The sequence below is a fragment of the Myotis myotis genome, unplaced genomic scaffold (assembly GCF_014108235.1).
Source record: "Myotis myotis isolate mMyoMyo1 unplaced genomic scaffold, mMyoMyo1.p scaffold_m19_p_12, whole genome shotgun sequence".
Lineage (NCBI taxonomy): Eukaryota > Metazoa > Chordata > Mammalia > Chiroptera > Vespertilionidae > Myotis > Myotis myotis.
Window position 1 is genome coordinate 68,558,761 of NW_023416316.1, and position 22,459 is coordinate 68,581,219.

The 22,459-nt window shown below is 40.3% G+C and overlaps 1 pseudogene; it reads right to left on the reverse strand.

Moving 5' to 3' along the window:
• Nucleotides 1-14,384: 14,384 nt before the first annotated feature.
• On the reverse strand, nucleotides 14,385-15,432 carry LOC118666815 (annotated as a pseudogene).
• Nucleotides 15,433-22,459: the final 7,027 nt, after the last annotated feature.

The window sequence follows — 22,459 nt, forward strand, 5'->3', positions numbered from 1 at the left end:
GAAATTATTTTAAAATTTAATATTTATATCAACTGAAATTAAGTATTCATTAAAATAGATTTTTTAAATTTTTAGTGCATAGAGCACAATTATATAATTTTGGTGATTAAAAGAGCATACATACCAACAATTCTAGCCACCTCTATTTAACTTTAAAAAACTGATGCCCAGCTCAGCCGGTGTGGTTCAGTGGTTGAGCGTTGACCCATGAACCAGAAGGTCACCTTTTTGATTTCTTGTCAGGGCACATGCCCAGGTTGAGGGCTTGATCCCCAGTAGGGGGTGTGCAGGAGGCAGGTGATCAATGATTCTCATCATTGATGTTTCTATCTCTTTTTTCCTCTCCCTTCCTCTCTGAAATCAATAAAAATATATTAAAAATCAAAAACAAAAAACTGATGCCCACAGCCAGTTGATTGAAAATCTACCTCTTCTGTCCCCTAAGTCATCTAAGTAAGTAAAGCTTGTGTTAAATCCCGAATGTCATGAAAAATAACTATGGCTTATCAGGGGGGAAATATCTCTTCCTCTTTTAGCCTTCTCTCTATTAAGTGCTAAATGAGATAAATAGTACATTATAATGCTTTGATAAACATTAAATGACATTACTCACATAAAATTACTGGCACATATTAGCTGAAAATAAATATTAGATTTTATACATATACCTTTCTATGAAAAGAATTTTTGCAGACAAAATTATAATGTAAAAAAATGCACTTGAAGAATGAGTAGTAAGGGTAAATGTACTTTTACTACACAATGTATTGTAGATCTTTTCTTTAGAATTAAAATATATCAACATATTAAAGGCTCTGAGAGGTTCTGGAGTAAAAAGATCTATGTTTGTTATCTATTGTTGCATTGCAAATTATCTCAAAAATTAGCATCAGAAAGAATAATCATGTAAAATCCCTCACAGGTTTTCTGGATCTGAGATCTGGGAGCAGTTTAGCTAGCTGGTTCTGGCTGAGTCTCTCATGAGGTTGGACTCAGGATGTTGGCTAGGACTCCCTGAAGGCTGGAGTCCTGAAGCTGGAGGATCTGATTTTGAGGTGGCTCATTCACTTGCTTGGCAAATCAGTGCAGAACATAGGCATACAGACTCAGTGACTTGTGACTTGTCATGGGGACCTCTCCACATATCAGCTTAAGTGTCCTCAGTACATGGTACTTGGATTTCCCCCAAGCAAAGAATCTGAGAGAATAAAACAAGGAGGAGGCTTCAATGCCTTTTGTAATTGTGAAAATTAATAATAAGAAACCTCATTTAGAATGGAGTGGGGAAGCTAGAAGAGAGAACTCTCTTGCAAGTATCACTCAACACACACTACTGACTCCATCAGGGAGAGATACTACTTTACTTCATCAGAAGGAAGAAGATTCCTCCTTGCCCTGTAATAGCTCAGCCAATGAGAGATTGGTATCAATTAGCCAATGAAAAAGTCACTAGACTTTGAACCTCCAGTTTCCTACAAAGGATTTTTCCTTTACATCAGCCCTTCCCAAGGCCATAAAATAGTGCTCCTCTCCTCTGTTACTCTGGAGTTACACATGGTTTGCCATTAGACCGCATGCTCCAAATTGTAATTCTTAGTTATTACCAAATGAACCCATTTTATTGGAGAAATATCTGGCTGTCTTTTTGTTAAGGTAAACATAGCCTAGTCTAAAAAGTTAAACACTTCTTAAAGGATCATGAACATACTATTAGCCCACCACAGGATATTTGTAACTTTATTTGATCTAGATTTTTTTCTAAAATAATTTACCTCAGAACTCTGTTTTCAAGTAACATTGTTCTAAGCATTCCCTTTAATACTCTTCACATAACAGAATTCCATATGGCTTAATTTGAATAAATAAATAAATAAATAAGAAAAGGTTGTCTAGAGGAAATAAAGAATTTTAGTATTTCTAAAATATGTAAGCAGCTTGACCACTTAAGTTGTATTTTTAAATACTACCTTAAGTTGTATTTATAATAGTCACTTGCTTTCAATAATTTATAACCATTGTTCATGATTTGATTTGGAAATTAAGATTTCTTTTTGGTTAATCCTCACCTGAGGATATTTTTCCTTTGCTTTTTAGAGAGATTAGAAGGAAGGGAGGAAAGGGAAGAGAGAAAGGAGAGAAACATTGATGTGAGAGAGACACAGTCATTGGTTGCCTCCCACACGCTCCCCCATCAGGGCCAGGGATAAAACCTGCAACCGAGATATAAGCCCTTGACTGAGAATTGAACTCACTACATGACCCTTTGGTGCTCAGGCCAATGCCTTAACCACTAAGCAATAGCAGCCGGGGAAGAAAATATGATTTTTGAACTACACAAATAAACATAAAAAGATATATTTTAGAGAGAATTTCTAACTGCAACTTGCCATATACTATAGTATTTTTAAGTTTTTAATGTTATTATTAATAACTAGTGACCCGGTGCACGGATTTGTGCACATACAAAGGAAATTAATTAGAAGGTGGCTGGTGGGATGGGACTGGGCAAGATGGGTTGGACACGCCCTGAAGCCAACCTCCCATGGTCCCTCTCAAGCGTCTGCAGTGTGAGTGGGATCCCTCCAGCAGGTGGGGTCCCTCGATCTGGCCTGCAGGGATTGGGCTGAAACCAGCTCTCCAACATCCCCCGGGGGGTCCCAGAGTGTCATACAGGGTGTGGAATGCAACTGCAAGTGTGCAGTAAACCAGATTCAGAGCCAACAGTGCCCCAATAACAACATAACCCACTGCCAAAGGTGGAATGGTGTGGCCCTGCGAGGAATCCGGCTCCTTCCTCTCTGGTTTCGGGATGTGTCACCTGAGAACAGCCACTGCCAAGTCATTGCAGCTTGGCAGCTCCTGTGTTGAGTATCTGCCCATGGTGGTCAATGCGTATCATAGTGACCAGTTGGATGTCACCTGAGAACAGCCACTCCCAAGTCACTGCAGCTTGGCAGCTCCTGTGTTGAGTATCTGCCCATGGTGGTCAATGCGTATCATAGTGACCAGTTGGATGGTTGGAGGGACACTTAGCATATTAGCCTTTTATATATATTGATGCTAACTAGAGCTGCTAATCTGGTGTGTGATGCCATTGGGAGGTAGAATGAAATAATTTATCTGTGGAGCAGAAGTGTCTGTTTTCTTATCAGCTATTAGATTAGTAAATGAAACATTTGTTAATAACATATGCTCCTCACTGCAAGGCCAAGTAACATCCAGAGAAATGGAATCCCAAATAGTTCTTTACTCCTGACTGTAATCTAGGATTTGTAAGCAGAGCTACAAAGTTTTCTTGAAGACTTTACATATCTAGCTTAGTTCCATATAGTATGCAAGTACAGGAGAACTTAAACAAATGCCCTAGTCATGAATAATGAGTTTAAAGAAGCTTAAGTACCTCATATATTTCTCTCTAAAATGTAAGTATAAATGAAGACATGGGGGCCCTGGGTCAGTTAGGAGATACTTAATATCTGCTATCATCGGTAAAATGTGACATAATAACTAGAAAACAGCAAGACATAAGTCCTACAAACATAAGCATAACAAACTCAGAATGCACTCATAGAAACATAGAGAAAAATCAAACATAAATCTCCACATCTCTGTTTTGTAGAGAAGACAGGGCATGAGAAAGCCCATTATTAGAATTCTGCTGTCCTTAGATTGAATTGCTTTAGCTACTGTTTTGATCTTTACTCAGGTTTTAGCTATTCTGTGCCCCATGTAGCCCCATCACCAAGAACTGTGCATGTGGGAATGACAATTTTCCACAAGAGCAATTTTTATATCTAAAAGACAAGGGAAATCGGGGAAGGGTGGTTGTTGCTGTTAAAGTATATCCCCAGGATTATAAACTGCATTATGCAGTCATGAACTTCTCTATTAATGTCATTTAACCTTTGGCGATATTAGTTGAGAGAGGATCCTGTGAAGGATGGTACATTAACTTTTAAAAGTGATGGGCTGTGATATTCCTGCTGTGATGCTGAATGGCAGAGGCTGAACTTCAGCACAGCCTTCTGAAGACATATTTTTTTCTCTGCAGGGCAAAGCTTACATACATGAGGGCAGAGCTGTGAATTCAGATAGTTCAATCTGTCCTTTAAATAGTAAAACATAAAGGTGTTATTTTAAAAAGAATCCTATAAAATAGCCCACTTTCCTGGTCATTGACTGCTATATATTTTTAAATCTTTCATCAATGTATTCTTTAAAGAGATACCAGGAGTGCACAGTGTATATACTGAAATATTACTGCTCCAAAATTCTAGACATTTCCAAACTATTTAGAAGAATAAAAAACACTAAACAAATGGTTATAATGAGAGTAAAGCTTTAGTAGCAGGTTGTACAAATTACTGAGAATAGAAAAAGTAATTATCTGGCTGGATCAGGGGTAAAGAAAACCATGGCTCTAGGAAGATTAATGACTAAGCTGAGGAGTGGGGAAAAGAACAAAGCAACAAATATGGGCCTGGAGTCAGATCAAAATTAAATCCTTACCCTTCCACTTTCTGAATGACTTCTGACCTATTACTTATCCTCAGAGGGTTTCAGTAATCTCACATTTCTAACAAATACTCCATTTCTTTATTTTTATTTCCCAGCAGCAACTGAAATGGAGTATGTCCAAATGTTAACCAACCATATTTCCTGTGAGAATGTGTACCTCCTGATGTACTCCATAATCTAATGAAATGTCTCTCCATTCGCCAGTTCCATTAGCCTCTGATTAGACAGAAGGATTCATATTTAGTGGACATTGGATGGGCTCTGAAACCGAACAGGTTCTAGCAATTACCCATTGTGTGTATTCATGGGTAGCTATTAACCTCATTGAGTCTCTGTCCCCTCAACTATAATGTAGTAACAAGATTGGTTTTGGAAGATCATTATGAGAATTGGCTGCTGTGTATGGAACTAAGCTGTCACATGGTCCTTTCTGGGGAAACAACAAATATTATATTTACAAATATTCACTATTTTTCTAGACTCCTCACATATTCCAGAAATGCAATAGAATTCCAAGTCCTGTAAAGTATGTCTCCTAAGTATTTCTCAGCATATCCTCTTTTTGTCTCTGTGGCCTGTGACTCAGTGCAGACTCAAGCATTTCACACGTGAGTTGAAACAGATTTCCGACTGGGCAGTTTGGTAAAAGCTATCCTGCCATGTAAATCATTCAATGACTCAGTTGACTTCTCTGAAAGATCTGTCTGATTATAAACTTCACATAGAAACTGTGAGTGACCAACAGCTGTTCTCATGACGAAGGCAACACTTATTCACATAGCAAATGCAACCACTCCTACTTTAACCCTTCCCAGTTTTTTTTTTAAGATTTATTTTTTACTATGATTTACAGTTTGCTATATACTCATATTATTAACCTTGTTGATTTTTACACTTTTTAATAGCTTTATTGTGATAGAACTGATATAAAAACTGCACATTTAAATGTATACAGTATTGCATTCTTGTGCCTATGGAAGATCCTATTAGAGACCGACAATCTGGTCTTGGCTATATTTTTCTGGCATTAAGAAGAGATATTGGAGGGGGAAATATATTTGAAGAATTTAAAGTGAATGAGGTTGTCCAAAAAAATATTTAATGTAAGGACAAAGTTAAAAGTAGCCCATGGACATAGACAATAGGGTAGTGAAGATCTTGGTGGCGGGGTAGGTAGGCAGGGGCTGCGAGGAGGGGGTGAATGGGAGATATCTGTAATACTATCAATAATAAAAATATATTTAAAATAAAAAATATTTAAAAATGCTTCAAAAAATAGACCTTGGAGAAGTCATAGGAACATAGAGACTAGTAACATTTCCCATTTTTGATAACTGCTGGAATAGTGGTGGGGATGGATCACACACCCGAAAAGGCAAATATAAATAGTGTTCAGGTTGGGGTGGAGGGAGACAAAGCTCAGGACAGATGTCACAGGCTGTAGGAGTATTCTACTTCACTCCCGAGTCCCACTCCACAATTTTAAGTCTCAAAGAACAAAATGTCATAAAATACATACAGTGTGTGGGAGGGCCACTCATCTCTGTCTGCCACCAGAAGCCCTGTCTGCTTTCTCATTGCAATTTCCTAAACACTTGAAATTTTCCATGTAACAACCAGACAATTATGAAGTCACAAGCTTGGGCTTTGTATAGGAATATCTCCAATGCACTTTCTGTGTGATAGTTTGATTTACTGTGTTTATTCCAGATGTTCATGAACTCCATGACATTTTGGTGCTAGAACAACGTACATGATAATGAGATTTGCATACAGTTTCTCTTAAAACAAAACAAAAAACAGTTTGTAAAATGTTACCAATGAATTTTACTCTGTTATTGTGAACTAGAGGCCTGGTGCATAAAATTTGTGGACTGGGAGGGGGTGTCCCTCAGCCCAGCCTGCACCCTTTCCAATCTGAGACCCCTTGAGGGATGTCCAACTGCCCGTTTAGGTCATCCCCAACTGCCCTCCCCTGCCAGTCCAGTTGTCTCCAACTTCCCTCCCCTGCTGGCCTGGTCCCCCCCAACGGCCCTCACCTCTCAGCCTGGTCACCCCCAATTGCCCTCCCCTGCAGGCCTGGTGACTCCCAACTACCCTCCACTGCTGGCCTGATTGCCCACAACTGCCTTCCCCTGCAGGTCATTTTGTGGCCACATGGGGGCAGCCATCTTTGACCACATGGTGGCTGCCATCTTGTTTGTTGGAGTGATGGTCAATTTGCATACTGGTTGTGGCAAATTAGCATATTCGGGCTAATTAGCATATCCCTCTCTTATTATATAGGACTAGAAGGCCCGTGCACAAAAATTTGTGCACTGGCAGGGAAAGGGGGGGTCCCTCAGCCCAACCTGTGCCCTCTCACGGATCATGCTACTGCTCGCCCCACCCACCCCGCCCAGGAAACTGCAGGCCCGGATCCCGTGCTGGGATCATGCTGCCACTCGCCCCACCTGCCCTGCCCACCCTGCCCAAGACACGGCAGGCCAGGATCTCACCTTGGGCGGTGCAGCGGGATCTGCCTGAAGTATGCAAATTAGCTGTCATCTTTGTTGGCAGTTAATTTGCATATCTCGCTGATTAGCCAATGGGAGGCATAGCAGAGGTACGGTTAATTTCAATCTTTGTCTATTATTAGATAGGACTAGAGGCCCGGTGCACAAAAATTTGTGCACTCGGGGGGAAGTGGGGGTCTCTCAGCCTGGCCTGTGCCCTCTCACAGTCTGGGACCCCTCGGAAGATAATGCCCTGCTGGCTTAGGCCTGCTCCCGGGTGGCAGAGGGCAGGCCCAATCCCTAGGTGCAGCCCCTGGTTGGGCTCAGAGCAGGGCCGAATGGGGAGTTGGGGCACCGCCCCCTGTCACGCACAGAGCAGGGCCCATCAGGGGGTTGGGGAGTTCCCCCCTGTCATGCACAGAGCAGGGACCATCAGGGGGTTGGGGAGTTCCCCCCTGTCATGCACAGAGCAGGGCCAATCAGGGGGTTGAGGAGCTCCCCCCTGTCACTCACAGAGTAGGGCCGATAGGGGAGTTGGGGCACCACCCCCTGTCACACACAGAGCAGGGCGGATCAGGGGTTGGGGCGCCGCCCTCTATCACCCACAGAGCAGGGCTGATCTGTGGGAAACTGTTTATTGCCTTCACTATCTGATAAGCATAGACAGGGAATTCCCCGAAACCCCCTGAAGGCTGAGTGCCTTTGAAGCCCTAGCAAAGCTTGGAGCTAGGCACTGCCTCTGTTTGTCCAGACAGTGATAGCTGAAACTACTCCCCCATTTATTTTTATGTAAATCCTTGCTGATGGGCTAGTCTGCTTGTTACTAGGGGGTCACCTGCCTAAGGGCTATGCTATGGGTGCATCCCAGATCAATAAAAGCTTGGTGAGGCCTGAGCACGGAGGAAGTCCTTCGGGACTTGCCGCCTGGTCCCCCAATATTGCAAAATTATCTCGTGTCTTTTTCTCTCATTTGTTGTGCGGCTCCTCTTTCAGATACCGAACCCTACTCCACGCAGAACGTGGAGGGAGTCTTACTTAACATCTGGCGCCCGACGGGTAATCTGGAAGTGCAGGCCTCACTAGAGCGAGAAAAGGAAGTTTTCACCGAAAAGGTGTGGAAAACTCACCGAAAAAAGGTGAGGGGAATTCCACCGCACGCAATGCCCAGGATCAACTACAGAAGCCGGGGTCTGTAAGTACACTGGGAACGTTTTCTTAACCAGGCTAACAAACGGGGAAGGATTTAGCTTTAAAAAAGTAGATTCGGCTTTAAAAAAATGTATATTTGGCTTTTAAAAACTAAGAAACTGTATTATGTGCTTTTGATTTGCATGTTTAAAGTGTTAAAATTTTAGAAGGTAATCTTTTACAGTTTTTGCATGTTATTACAAAACATACCCTTTGCTTTTCTTGAAGAAGGTACATTAGATCTTAAAAGGTGGCCAAAAAAGTTAGTTAGAACTTGAAAAAAAGGTTAGCAGCAATAAAAACCTCATCTCAAAAAACTTTTTCCATGGGGAACATAAGAGCGCATTTGCCAAAGCCTTTTCCAGAGGCTGAGGAGGAGTCTCCTCAACTGGTTCCCTCCGCTCCTCCTAGTAAGGAGTGGGAAGACACGTTAGAGGAATGGCCTTCACGGTCCTCTCCACCTCCGCATGCACGTCCTAATTCTAATATGCTTAATTCGCTGTCATTTGAATCACCTGTGCAAAAATCCATCAGAGAAGGATTGAGGGAAATACTGGCGGAAGAAAGGCTTGCTTTCCCTATCATAGAGGTACCTGATCCACAGCTACCGAATCAGGTAATCAGATAGCTTGTAAAAATTGACTTTAAAATGATAAAGGCCTTACGTGAAAGTGTAGTCCAAAATGGTCCAACAGCTACAAGACCATGTGGATTCCTGTAACAACGGATCACAGAAAGCCAGCCACAAAGACAGAAGAGACAGTTCAGAGATGGAGATGGTGGAAGACGCCTTGCCATGCTGGCAGTCAGCAGCTGTGCGTCGCTGCAGGGTGCCCAGGACCAGACCGGAAAGGACCGGACCTGCATTTTCCACCATCCAGAACCAACATTTCATTGCTGGCATGCATATATGAACTTTTGGACATTGAAATTGGGACTTGATTATTTTTTAAAGAAAAAATAAGGGGGAGATGTGGGAAACTGTTTATTGCCTTCACTATCTGATAAGCATAGACAGAGAACTCCCCAAAACCCCCTGAAGGCTGAGTGCCTTTGAAGCCCTAGCAAAGCTCGGAGCTAGGCGCCACCTCTGTTTGTCCAGACAGTGGTAGCTGAAACTACTCCCCCATTTATTTTTATGTAAATCCTTGCTGATGGGCTAGTCTGCTTGTTACTAGGGATTCACCTGCCTAAGGGCTATGCTATGGGTGCATCCCAGATCAAAAAAAGCTTGGTGAGGCCTGAGCACGGAGGAAGTCCTTGGGGACTTGCCGCCTGGTCCCCCAATATTGCAAAATTATCCCGTGTCTTTTTCTCTCATTTGTTGTGCAGCTCCTCTTTCAGATACCGAACCCTACTCCATGCAGAACGTGGAGAGAGTCTTACTCAACACTGATCAGGGGGTTGGGGCACCGCCACTCTCACACTCAGGGCACGGCCGATGGGGAGGTTATGGCTCTACCCCGTCACACACAGAGCAGGGCCCGTGGGGGGGGGGGGATTGGGGCGCCATACCCTGTCACACACAGAGCAGGGCCGATCAGGGGGTTGGGGCGCCGCACCCTGTCACACACAGAGCCGCAGGGCGATCAGGGGGTTGGGGAGCTCCCCCGTATCTTGCACAGAGCAGGGCTGATCAGGAGGTTGGGGCGCCTTCCCCTGTCAGGAACAGAGCAGGGTGGATAGGGAGGTTGTGGCCCCGCCCCCTATCACACACAGAGCCACAGGGCGATCAGGGGGTTTGGGCGCTGCCCCCTGTCACGCTGATCCCGGTGCAGGGAGGCCTCTCGGCTCCGCTGATCCAGGTGCTGGGAGGCATATTACCCTTTTACAGTATAGGATAGAGGCCTGGTGCATGGGTGGGGCTGGCTGGTTTGCCCTGAAGGGTGTCCTGGATCAGGGTGGGGGTCCCCACTGGGGTGCCTGGCCAGCCTGGTGAAGGGATGATGGCTGTTTGCAGCTGGTCACACACCCTTCAGGGTGGGGGTCCCCACTGGGGTGCATGGCCAGTCTGGATGAGGGGCTGAGGGCTGAAGCTCCCAACTGCTCCTTTTTTTTTTCTTTTTATTCTGTGCCAGCTTTAGCTCTGAGGCTTGGCTCCAGCTCTGAGGCCTCTGCTGCTGAAAGCAGGTATCTGGTTTGTTTAGGTTCTATAATCGAAACAATGTATAACTCCAGCTCTGAGATCTGGGCTCGCTGAAAGCAGGTTTCTGGGGTTTTGTTTAGCTTCTATATTTGTTACAATGTTTCAAACTGCAGGCTCAGAGGCTGGCAAGGCAGGTAGGGAACGTTGGTTTCCTCCGTCACTGAAGCAAGCAAGCCTCATGTTAGTTTCAAGCTGCCTAGCTGCTGGCCGCCATCTTGGCTGGCAGTTAATTTGCATATCGCCCTGATTAGCCAATGGGAAGGGTAGCAGTCATACGCTAATTACCATGTTTCTCTTTTATTAGATAGAATTAGAGATGGGGATTACAGGAAATATGCAATCATAAAATAGATGCTGCTTGTTCTCTTATTTTAGGAAAAGAATAAATTTAACACATTATTTGCAGGTAGTTTTTATCACGCGCTAACAGGTGGCGTGGGTCATATTTGCTAATTTTTTGTGCAAATGGCAATGTTCAGTAAAATTACGATAACTTTATTTTACGTATTTATACGTTACCCGCATTCTACCGCTAGTCTATAAAAAAACGTATTAATACGTGTCCTGCACTCTACTACACTGGTGGAACGTATAAATATGTAAAACGTATAAATATGTTTCCCGCATACAATGTGTTAAGAGATAGTTAACAATTACTGACAGTACAAAATGTGCAAGGAGTTCTAGTGCTCAAAGGCTTAAACAAATATTTATTTATTTATTTATTTATTTATTTATTTATTTTTTAAATATATTTTATTGATTTTTTTACAGAGAGGAAGGGAGAGAGATAGAGAGCCAGAAACATCGATGAGAGAGAAACATCGATCAGCTGCCTCCTGCACATCTCCTACTGGGGATGTGCCCGCAATCCAGGTACATGCCCTTGACCGGAATCGAACCTGGGACCCTTCAGTCCGCAGGCCGACGCTGTATCCACTGAGCCAAACCGGTTTTGGCCTTAAACAAATATTTAAAATAAAGATTATCTTGAGAGGAAATATAGCCTTATATTTCTATGTGTTAAAATGCAATGCTTATGAAGAACTTGAGCCAAAAGTAAAAAAAGAAAAATATAATACACTATCATCCCTAGCAAGTCTGTTACAAAGACAATTTTAAGGCCTCTGAATTTCAGTCAAAAATTTAAAATGCACAAATATCCTTAGAAGTAGGACAAAACATTTTCAAGTTGATTATCCTATATAATAAAAGCCTAGGTGGCGTCACACGTGATGTCATTACAAAATGGCTGCCACAAGATGGCCGGCAGGGGAGGGCAGTTGGGGGCAATCAGGCCCTCAGGAAATGGCAGTTGGGGGTGATCAGGCCAGCAGGGATGCAGTAAGGCATCAATCAGGCTGGCAGGGGAGCAGTTAGGGGGTGATCAGGCTGGCAGGCAGAGTGGTTAGGGGCAATCAGGCAGGCAGGCAGGCAGGCAAGTGGTTAGGAGCCAGCAGTCCCGGATTGTGAGAGGGATGCCCGACTGCCGGTTTAGGCCTGATCCCTGTGGGCCTAAACTGGCAGTTGGACATCGCCCAAGGGGTCCCAGATTGGAGAGGGTACAGGCTGGGCTGAGGAACACCCCCTCCCCCCCGTGCACAAATTTTGTGCACTGTGCCTCTAGTGTAAAATAAAAGTAGAAATATTCCTTATCTGTAGACAGTGTCCAGTCAAGTACAGGAGTGTGATTCCCACCTGCTAGCCTGGGCTGAATTACTTGAGAGAACAGCCATATTAACTAATTAACGTTTAATTGATCACTGTGAACAAAACTGATGTGTAAGCAGCCTAACTTGTGAATGACTGCTTCTAGATCTGAAAGTAGTTGAATCCTGAAACAGACTGGCACACGCCTTCACTGGTTATGTTCCCTGGGAGTCAGGGCTCAGATGTGGTTTCCTAGGTTGGTGTGGGGATGTCCTGCCATCCAGCCTCTTACACTCTGCATAGGATGGAGAGCCAAGGCTTGGTTATGCGTTATAGTCTTTTAAAACAGATACTGTTTGATCCATAACTAATCTTTTCAAACATTTGGAGACCAAGCTTAAAACATTCCGTTTTTAAGCTTTTGTGACCTGCACTTTTTATTAATTTTAAGGTTTAAAACATATATTCCATATATTATTATATATAGCTAGAACATATGAATTTTGAGTTATTTGGACATGCCTTAATAAACAGCCTATTTTCATTGTTGGGAAAATGTCAGCACAAGTTGGCTGAACACAGTACTTCATCATTTCCTGCTTCATCTCAAAATGAACCAAAGGGTACATAGAGCAAAGTTCCTGATATAAGACATGAAATAGTGAAAAACATGATTTATAGAAGTAAAGTTTAATTAAGTTAGAAAGTACCAAAATAAATGGAACAATACTTCGGAAAAAAGAAAAATAAATAAGACAAATAAAAATAAATTAAAATTTTAATTTAAGCATGTTATTTAATAACAATAAAAATTCATTAATTTTCAATGAAACTACACTAATATTTACATTTCATTCTACTTGTGATATGTCAAATATGTATATACACATGTACACAAACAAGATTAACAAAAATTCTTCATGGCTGTGAATTAATTTAGTAATTGGTTTTCTGTTAGAAACAACATAAAAAATGGTTTCCTAAAGTTTAGGTTCTTTACCTTATGAAAATGTTGATTCACTGCTCTCCAATAATTTAAAAACTGAAAAATAATCCTCTAAACCTTAAGGCTATAAGGAGGGTAATAACATCAACTGCAACTAAAACAACAATAACACACACACACACCACAACAACAGAGTATTGGTTTAAGTATATAGTCTATAACAGTGATGGCGAACCTATGACACACATGTCAGAGGCGACACGCGAACTCATTTTTTTGGTTGATTTCTCTTTGTTAAATGGCATTTAAATATATAAAATAAATATCAAAAATATAAATCTTTGTTTTACTATGGTTGAAACTATAAAAAAATTTCTATATGTGACACGGCACCAGAGTTAAGTTAGGGTTTTTCAAAATGCTTACACGCCGAGCTCAAAAGGTTCGCCATCACTGGTCTATAATAAAAAATTATACTATACTATATTATGTAGATCAGAAATTTTTTTGCTATTATTGTAGTCTCTCTTTTTTTAAAAATTAAATTCTTAGTGTTTAAAGTATTACACAGATCTCCTTTTTCCCCTCATGGATCTCTCCCCGGGCGCACCAACCCCCAGCACCTCCACCCCCTGTCTGTGTCCATTGGTTATGCTCATATGTATGCATACAAGTCCTTTGGTTGATCTCTTACTCCCCTCACCCCCTGCCTTCCCTCACAGGCTGGACAGTCTGTTTGATGCTTCTATGACTCTGGTTCTATTTTTTTTAATAGTGTATTGCTTTATTGGGGCAGGGTTGGGAGGGGAGACACCATGGTGAGGAACAAAATCAATGAAAGGAATACATACTCAGGAAGCAATAATGTTAAAACAGTAGTAAACAAAATGGTTAACTGCAATCACTTTCTTAAGGGGACTCCGCTCGTGGAAGAAAAACTTTAATTGCCATTGCAAAAAACATCTGAATGAAGTAGAAATTGTTTTCAATAACATTAGAGAATATGTCCTAGAAATTGGAGGTAACTGGATGTAACATCCTGACAGCAATTTAATATAACAGTTCCGGATGGTTAGGCTGAGGCCAATGCCTAATGAGGATGAAAGCCTTGTCTGTGGGGAATTTTGGAGGATACCTGGAGAAATATTACACTGAGCATAAACCAAATTGAATTTTTGTCAAAGGATTTTAAAGTTTCATATAGTAAAAGTTTTTTTTCTAGATGCACTTCAATTTCACAGCAAGAGTGGCATAGGATGCCTAAACACGAAAGAGAGCATTCATGCAAGATATCTAACTCCTTGATATAATAATGCATTCAATTCAAAATGATTACACTATCATTACATCTAGGGCTTTCTGCAACTACAAGGTGGTGGTTATGGAAAGCATGGTCCCCGGTATCAATATCTAAAAAGCAGCCACCACCTTCTTTTATGTGTTATGTGTGTTTCCTTTTTGCGTTTTTTCTTCATTTTTCTTAATCAACTCTGCTGCTGTTGCTGCTTCTTAGCAAAACTGGTAAAAACAAAGTTGTAATCATTGAACATAGCACTCTGGCAATCAAGACGTTTAAAACCTTCAATCTTCTGGGCAAAGAAAGCACTGTGCGACATTTAGAACTCTGGTTGACAAACAAGGTGGTCACACATTTTCCTGGCTTGAAGACTTCCACAAGTTTCCTGACCAGGTCATCATAGGAGGTCTGACTTAAGTTTGTTTCAAAGCTAACATAAGAAATTCTGGTTCTGGAGTGATGTGAATAGTCCAATAAGTTCCATCCGATTTCATGCCATTCGTCGAATACCCACAAGGATTGAACATTGTGGCATCAATGACAGAACCTGCTATCTGGTCCCAAGTTCCACTCTCACGAGTGACATCCTTTGCAGTAACACCATCTTTCATGTAGAACTGGTCCAGAACTGCTGGGTCAAGCTCACTCATCAGAATTTCCAGGGGTTTGATCTGGCTAACTGATTACCCTACTCTCTGGGAAATCCAAAGTATATAAGTACCAACAGCCAGAATTCATACATCCCAACCAATATGCTGCTCCATTTGGGAAAACTGCATTAAGAAACTCTATTTCTTCCTGGAAATTCCAGTGTGGGTACCCTTGGTGAGAAGGCTTCATGAAATTCTTATGAGAATAAAAGAAGCTTTGAATTGAGTCAAACCCACTGTAATCCCTAGCAAGTTTCAACAGGGAAACCAGTGCTTTGAGCAAGAGGGTGGTATCACATGTCTTCAAAATGAAACGTCTCTTGGAGACAAACATGCTACTCTCACTGAGTACATAAGCTTCCTGCTTGTCAGTTTTTGTCACACTTATGATTGAACATTGCACATCCTTCAAAAGTATGTCCCACTCGGATTTTGGGATGGTGCGAAGATCCCCAGATCCTTGACTTGCGTCGGCTTGATGCTTGGACAACCAAACCTCCAGTAGCTTCTCAGTCCATTCGAAAAAAATGTGCAGCATCCATCACTGTGCGACTAGCGAACAACCAACAACCACAGAAAATCAAATAAATTAAATCTCTTCCCCTGCCGCTGCTGCAGATTTTTCCAGCTGTTTCAGGTTCCTTTATTGATTTTTTTTTTTTTTGCTACAATTTTATATTAACTTTAAAAAAAAAAAAATTTCCCAGCTTTTTTTTTTTTTTTTTTTTTTTTTTTTTTTGGTGTGTATGAGCAAAAAGTTGAACGTGAGTCTGTTGGAAATAGAGGCAGATACAGTTCAGTCTCCTGTAGTCCGCTGTTTCCCCGTTAGAGAGCGAGCTGAGTGAGCACTAGCTAATGTTCCCGGCCATATTGTGGAAGCTTCTGGTTCTATTTTTGATCCTCAGTTTATGTTGTTCATTATGCTCCACAAATGAGTGAGATCATGTGGTATTTTTCTTTCTCTGACTGGCTTATTTCACTTAGCATAACGCTCTCCAGTTCCATCCATGCTGTTGCAAATGGTAAGAATTCCTTCTTTTTTACAGCAGTGTAGTATTCCATTGTGTAGATGTACCACAGTTTTCTAATCCATTCATCTGCTGATGGGCACTCAGGCTGTTTCTAAATCTTAGCTATGGTAAATTGTGCTTCTATGAACATAGGGGTGCATATATACTTTCTGAGTGGTGTTTCTGTTTTCTTGAGATATATATTCCTAGAAGTAGGATTACTGGGTCAAACGGAAGTTCCATTTTTAATTTTTTGAGGAAATGCCATACTGTTTTCCACAATGGCTGCACCAGTCTGAATTCCCACCAGCAATGCAAGAGGGTTCCTTTTTCTCTGCATCCTCTCCAGCACTTGTCGTTTGTTGATTTCTTGATGATAGCTATTCTGACAGGTGTGAGATGGCACCTCATTGTTGGTTAGATTTAGTGACTTTGAGCATGTTTTCATATGTCTCTTGGCCTTCTGTATGTCTTCTTTTGAAAAGTGTCTATTTAGGTCCTTTGCCCATTTTTTGATTGGATTATCTTCCTTTTGTTTAATTGTATGAGTTCCCTATAAATGTTGGAGATTAAACCTCTATCAGAGATAACACTGGCAAATATGTTCTTCCATGCAGTGGGATTTTTTGTTGTTTTGTTGATAGTTTCTTTTGCTGTGGAGGGAAGCTTTTATTTTGATGTAGTCCCATTTGTTTACTTTGTCTTTAGTTTCCATTGCCCTAGGAGCTATATCGTTAAATATATTGCTACAACAAATGTCTGCTATTATGCTGCCTATGGCTTCTTCTAGGATTTTTATGGTTTCCCATCTTATGTTTAAGTCCTTTATCCATTGTGAGTTTATTTTTGTGTATGGTGTAAGTTGGTGGTCTAGTTTCATTTTTTTAATGTATCTGTCCAATTTTCCCAACACCATTTATTAAAGAGACTGTCTTGACTCTATTGTATGCTCTTGCCTCCATTGTCAAATATTAATTGATCATAATGGCTTGGGTCAATTTCTGGGTTTTCTGTTCTGTTCCATTTGTCTATATGTCTGTTCTTGTGTACCAGGCAGTTTTGAGAACAGTGACTTTGATTCTACCAATCCATGAACACGGTATATTCTTCCATTTGTTTATCCATTTGTCTATCTCTTTTTTTCAGCATCCTGTAATTTTCTGAGTACAGATCCTTTTTTAAAAAAATATATATATTTTATTGATTTTTTACAGAGAGGAAGGGAGAGAGATAGAGAGTTAGAAACATCGATGAGAGAGAAACATCGATCAGCTGCCTCCTGCACATCTCCTACTGGGGATGTGCCCGCAACCCAGGTACATGCCCTTGACCGGAATCAAACCTGGGACCTTTCAGTCCGCAAGCCGACGCTCTATCCACCGAGCCAAACCGGTTTCAGCGAGTACAGATCCTTTACCTCCTTTGTTAAATTTATGCCTAGGTATCTTAACGTGCAATGGTAAATGGGATTTTTTTTTTTTTTTTAGTTTCTCTTTTTGTGAGTTCATTATTGGTGTGTAAATAAGCCATAGATTTCTGGGTGTTAATTTTGTATCCTGCTACATTGCCGAATTCATTTATTAGTTCTAGTAGTTATTTGATGGAGTCTTTAGGGTTATCTATGAACAATATCATATCATCTGTGAATAATAACAATTTTACTTCTTCTTTTGTGATTTGGATGCCTTTTATTTCTTCTTGTCTGATCACTATGGCTAACACTTCCAGTACTATGTCGAACAGGAGTGGTGAAAGTGGGTATCCCTGTCTTGTTCCTGTTCTCAGGGGAAATGGTTTTAGTTTTTGCCCATTAAGTATGATGTTGGCTGTAGGTTTGTCATACAGGCCAATATCCCTGATGAACATAGATGCTAAAATCCTCAACAAAATTCTAGCAAATCATATCCAGCATTACATTAGAAAGATCATACACCATGACTTAGTGAGATTTATTCCAAGGATGCAAGGCTGGTATGATATCAACAAATCAATAAACATGATATATCACATAAACAAATTTAGAGACAAAAATCATATAATCATTGCCCTAGGAGCTATATCATTAAATATATTGCATTGATGCAGAAAAGGCATTTGATAAAATCCAACACCTTTTCCTGATAGAAACTCTCAGCAAAGTGGGAATAAAGGATCATACCTCAACATAATAGATCAGAATTTTTGTCTAGATTAAAACCATTGAAGTGATCTGAAAACATTGTGAAGAATATGGGACCATCATAAAAACTAGGGTGAATCCTTGTCCAATGAGACCATATTTTTAATAGTGTAACATTCTCCATAGAGACTTGAATGGTAAAAATCATTTTCTTCATTCACCCTATCCAATCAGTAGTGCCCGAAAGATTCACTATAATCCATCATAAACCTAAAAACACGTAAAACGTTTTTGTTATTGCCACCCAAACCTTAGCCTAGAATAGATATTGTATTTTTTAAAATAATACTAATTATATAGTTATATAATTATTATTTATGACATTGATCAACGATGTACTTCAATCCATACCATTCATCAAACTATATTAAGTACTTTACAAACATGATTTCAATGTCATTAACTCTGTGAGGTAGCCGGTTTTGTTTTCCACCATTAGACAAGTCTTAGTCTAAGATATCTAACCTGATGGTTGGCAGAGCCTAGTTACGGACGATGTTTGTTGACACAGAGAACTCAGAACTCTTCACCAGCTGTATATACTATTTTACAAACATAGTCAGTTGAGAATGTAAGTAGAAATATTAAATCAAAGGTGATGTTAAAGAAGAAAAATACCTTTTCAAAATGTAGCCCCAGCTAAAGACTTAGTTCTTACTTATGTTACTTTTCTAAGTTATTGAACTGAAGTGACCCAGATAAGCCCTGCTGCTTTCACACATCCTCTTTCTCGAAGCACGGATGTAGCAGTGAGTCTGCTGGAGAGCTTTCTCCCAGCTGCCTGATCTTTCGGAATTCTGAACCCCTGGTGCAGAGGCAGCTGCATTTTTATTAGAAATATGGGAAATTGAAGATTGAGTTTTTTTATCAAATGGGATCAAAGGTATTGAGAAGCATGTTATGTTATTATGTCTGCCTGATGAGATTTGAGTCATAGTACTCAGCAGGAAAAAAAATATTCATTCTATAACAAGATATGTTGAGCTATATACCACACAAATCCAAAACAAACTAAGAAAGTAAAGTTTTGATATTTTTTTTTCTATCCACCATTATCAGACTGATACCTTTGTCTTCAGGGAAAGGCACCAATCCATACTTTTTACTCCCGCTGCTTTCTCAGGATATAGGTATGTGTCCAGGTTTTCCTCACAGCTAATTCCTGGCTCAAAATGGCTCTAAAGCAAAACTAGTTACGCGGCCCACTTCAAAAGCATGAGAGTAATGTTACTGGAAGTTTAAAGTAGGCAAGTTTATTACTATCTAATGTTTGTATAAATACGAATATTTAATTTTTCTAAACCACCTAGTCTGGAAGAAATGGACTTTTATCAAGACCTATCCCCAACAAAAATACTAAATAAGAGAACATACTATCCCCAATGCTGTTATCTTACTGAAAACTTAAAAAGCACCCTACTTAAATAAAATGTGATTCTGGAAAACTCAGTTTCCTGAATGAATATATTACATATGTTTTCATGGTCTTCTGTTCATAAATTGCATTCATAGTCTCTGTTTTATTTACTTTCCACAACAGTTTGCAAGTCAGACAAGGCACAAATCAGACGCATTTGATAGTTATTCCTTATAATCAAAGAAGCTAAGGGACCTCCCTAGCACACATATGTTATAAAATGAACACTAGCATCCAGACGCCTGTGTTTCCCACCTCTTTGTGACTAGTCGCCTTTGCTCATCTACTATCTGACGTTACCCTTCTAAAGATCAAGCACTTTGTGCAGTGAACCTTCAATCCTCATCTAATTTGGGGTATCAAAATGCATATTTAAGCCTAAATCATCTCATATCATTTTTCATACAGTCTATACAGTTCAGAGTCAGAAGAATAATTGTTTCAGCTCCTTTTAAATTAAAAAAAAAAATCCATTTAACATCAAAACAAGAGATATCACTGGATAATTTATTCTATAATATGGCTACAAATCATGCTTTTATTTATAAAAATTCTGCTGTCTTATCCTTCACAGAGTAAGAATAATAAATGACTATGTTGAAGACTCAGGTCTATAATACATATTTACATTATTTGCCTAGCTTCTAAAAGTTGATAGTTGCTCAATAAATACTTAATTTTCAATAGACTAAAATACTTTTTAAAAAATATGTTATAAGCTGAATAAATCTAAAGTCTCAAAGTTTAAAATGTTCAATATGGCCTTGGCTAGTGTTGCTAAGTGGTTAGAGCACCACCCCATAAACCTACAGGTCATGAGTTTGATTTCTGGACAAGGGATTGTGCCTTGGTTGCAGGCTCCCTCCCTGGCCCCAGTTGGGGCACATGCAAGAGGCAACAAATCTATGTGCCTCTCTCTTCTCTTTCTCCCCTCTCCCTCCCTCCTTTCCACTCTCTCTGAAAAGCAATGGAAAAAATATCCTCAGGTGAGGATTAACAACAACAAAAATTTCTATGTGAAGGTATCACAAGATATGCATATATTACCCAGTAGCAGCAAATTGTTAAGATAGTTAAATAACTATAACTATACCTAGCTATAACCATAAAATATACATATGATCAAAATGGCATTATGGAGACATATATTTAAATGTCAGCAAAAAAAAAAAAAGTAATTTAAAAAGTAACAGTTGACTTCTATTTTGGGGTAAATGGAGTAATTGTAGCCAGAAAGACCAACTACTAAGAACATTTTAGGAGGGGGCGGTTAAAGGGAGGTGAAGGAGGATATACTGGGGATAAATAGTGATGGACAGAGACTTGGACTTCAGCTGGTAAACACACAATACAGTGTGCAGGTGATGTGTTGTAGAATTGTGCACCCCAAACCTGTATACTTTTGTTAACCAGTGTCACTTTAATATAATCAATAAAAAGGAAAAAAAAAAGTTTAAAAAGTGCATGTGCGTAATGGACAAAATTTCTATAATTTTTAGGTTAACTCCAGAAATGTACTAATTATTCTAAAAACATTCTAAATTGTAAGAGTTTTTTATTCATTTTGGATAGAAGTTCCTTTTCAGATACCAGTATATGATTTGCAAATATATTCTCCCATTCTGTGAGTTGAATTCTCAAAAAACCCCAACAATTTTAGATTTGTATTTTTAAAATATTTTAATTATTTAAAAAACACAGATGAACAACAAAGCCAAAAGAAGATATCTATACTAATAAAAGAGTAATATGGTAATTAGGGTGGATGTCTGGAAGACATCCATCTGGACATCTATCCGGACAAAGCTACAGCGGCTGCGAGGCCCAGGGCTCAGGCAGCCTTGGGCTCAGGCAGCCATGGGCTCAGGCAGCCTTGGGCTCAGGCAGCCATGGGCTCAGGCAGCTGCGAGGCCTGGGGCTCAGGCAGCTGTGAGCCCCAGCAGCTATGAGGCCCGGGGCTCAGGCCTTGTAGCAGACCTGGCTGGCAGTGGCAGTAGCAGCGGGGTAATGGGGGCAGCGCCTTCCCCTGATCAGCCCGGTCACCTCCCGCAGAAGGAGGCCAGACTGCGGCTTATGCCCGCTCCCCATGGGACATGGGACATGTCAGTAGGACATCCCCTGAGGGCTCCCAGACTGTGAGGGGGCAGGCCGGTCTGAGGGACCGCCACACCCAGTGCATGAATTTTTGTTCACCGGGCCTCTAATAATTATATAAATAACAAAACTGCAAAGAATTGATTTATCTTTATCAGAAGTTACTTTACCACAGTGGACATTTGCAGACTAAGAGAAAAGACAAGATTCTGAAATGTTTTGCAAAGAAAGATGGTGGTTGTTGTTGGATAGGAAAGTGAAGCTCTGTGTTTGGTAACTTTATGGACCAGAGAGATAACACTGGAGGTTTCAGCAACCTTAAATTTCACAATTCCCTGTAAGAAAAATAACTTTTTCAGCAGTGCAGAGTGGAAGGCAAAAATACAAAGCTTTTTCTCCAGTTTTACAGGTCCCTGGAGACAAAATTCAGAGTTCAGGACCCATCAGGAGAGGACAGGGCAAATAAAGGGGGCTCATGGCTAAAACTAAATATCTCTGAAGGTAATGCTCTCCAGAAAGGAGGAGTCAGAATAATATTAAAAGCTAATAAGGTATACTTCTTCCAGCCAAGATGGAATAATGACTGAATTGTTCCTTCTCTTCAACACAAATAAAAATGTTGACAAAATTTATGAAACAAAACATCTTCAGACATTGGACATTACAGTGATGCTAATAGAGGGGAAAGAAATGAGTGACATAAACCTCTACTTTTTCTGTTTCTACTACATGTGCGCAATAATCATAAACACAAATGTGTAGCATGCTGTAATTCACTGCAATTTTCAAACAAAAACAAAGCCAAAATCTAAACTTATTTTTTCAGTGACAATTTTTGATAGGCATATTTTTAGGGAAAAAGAAATAAA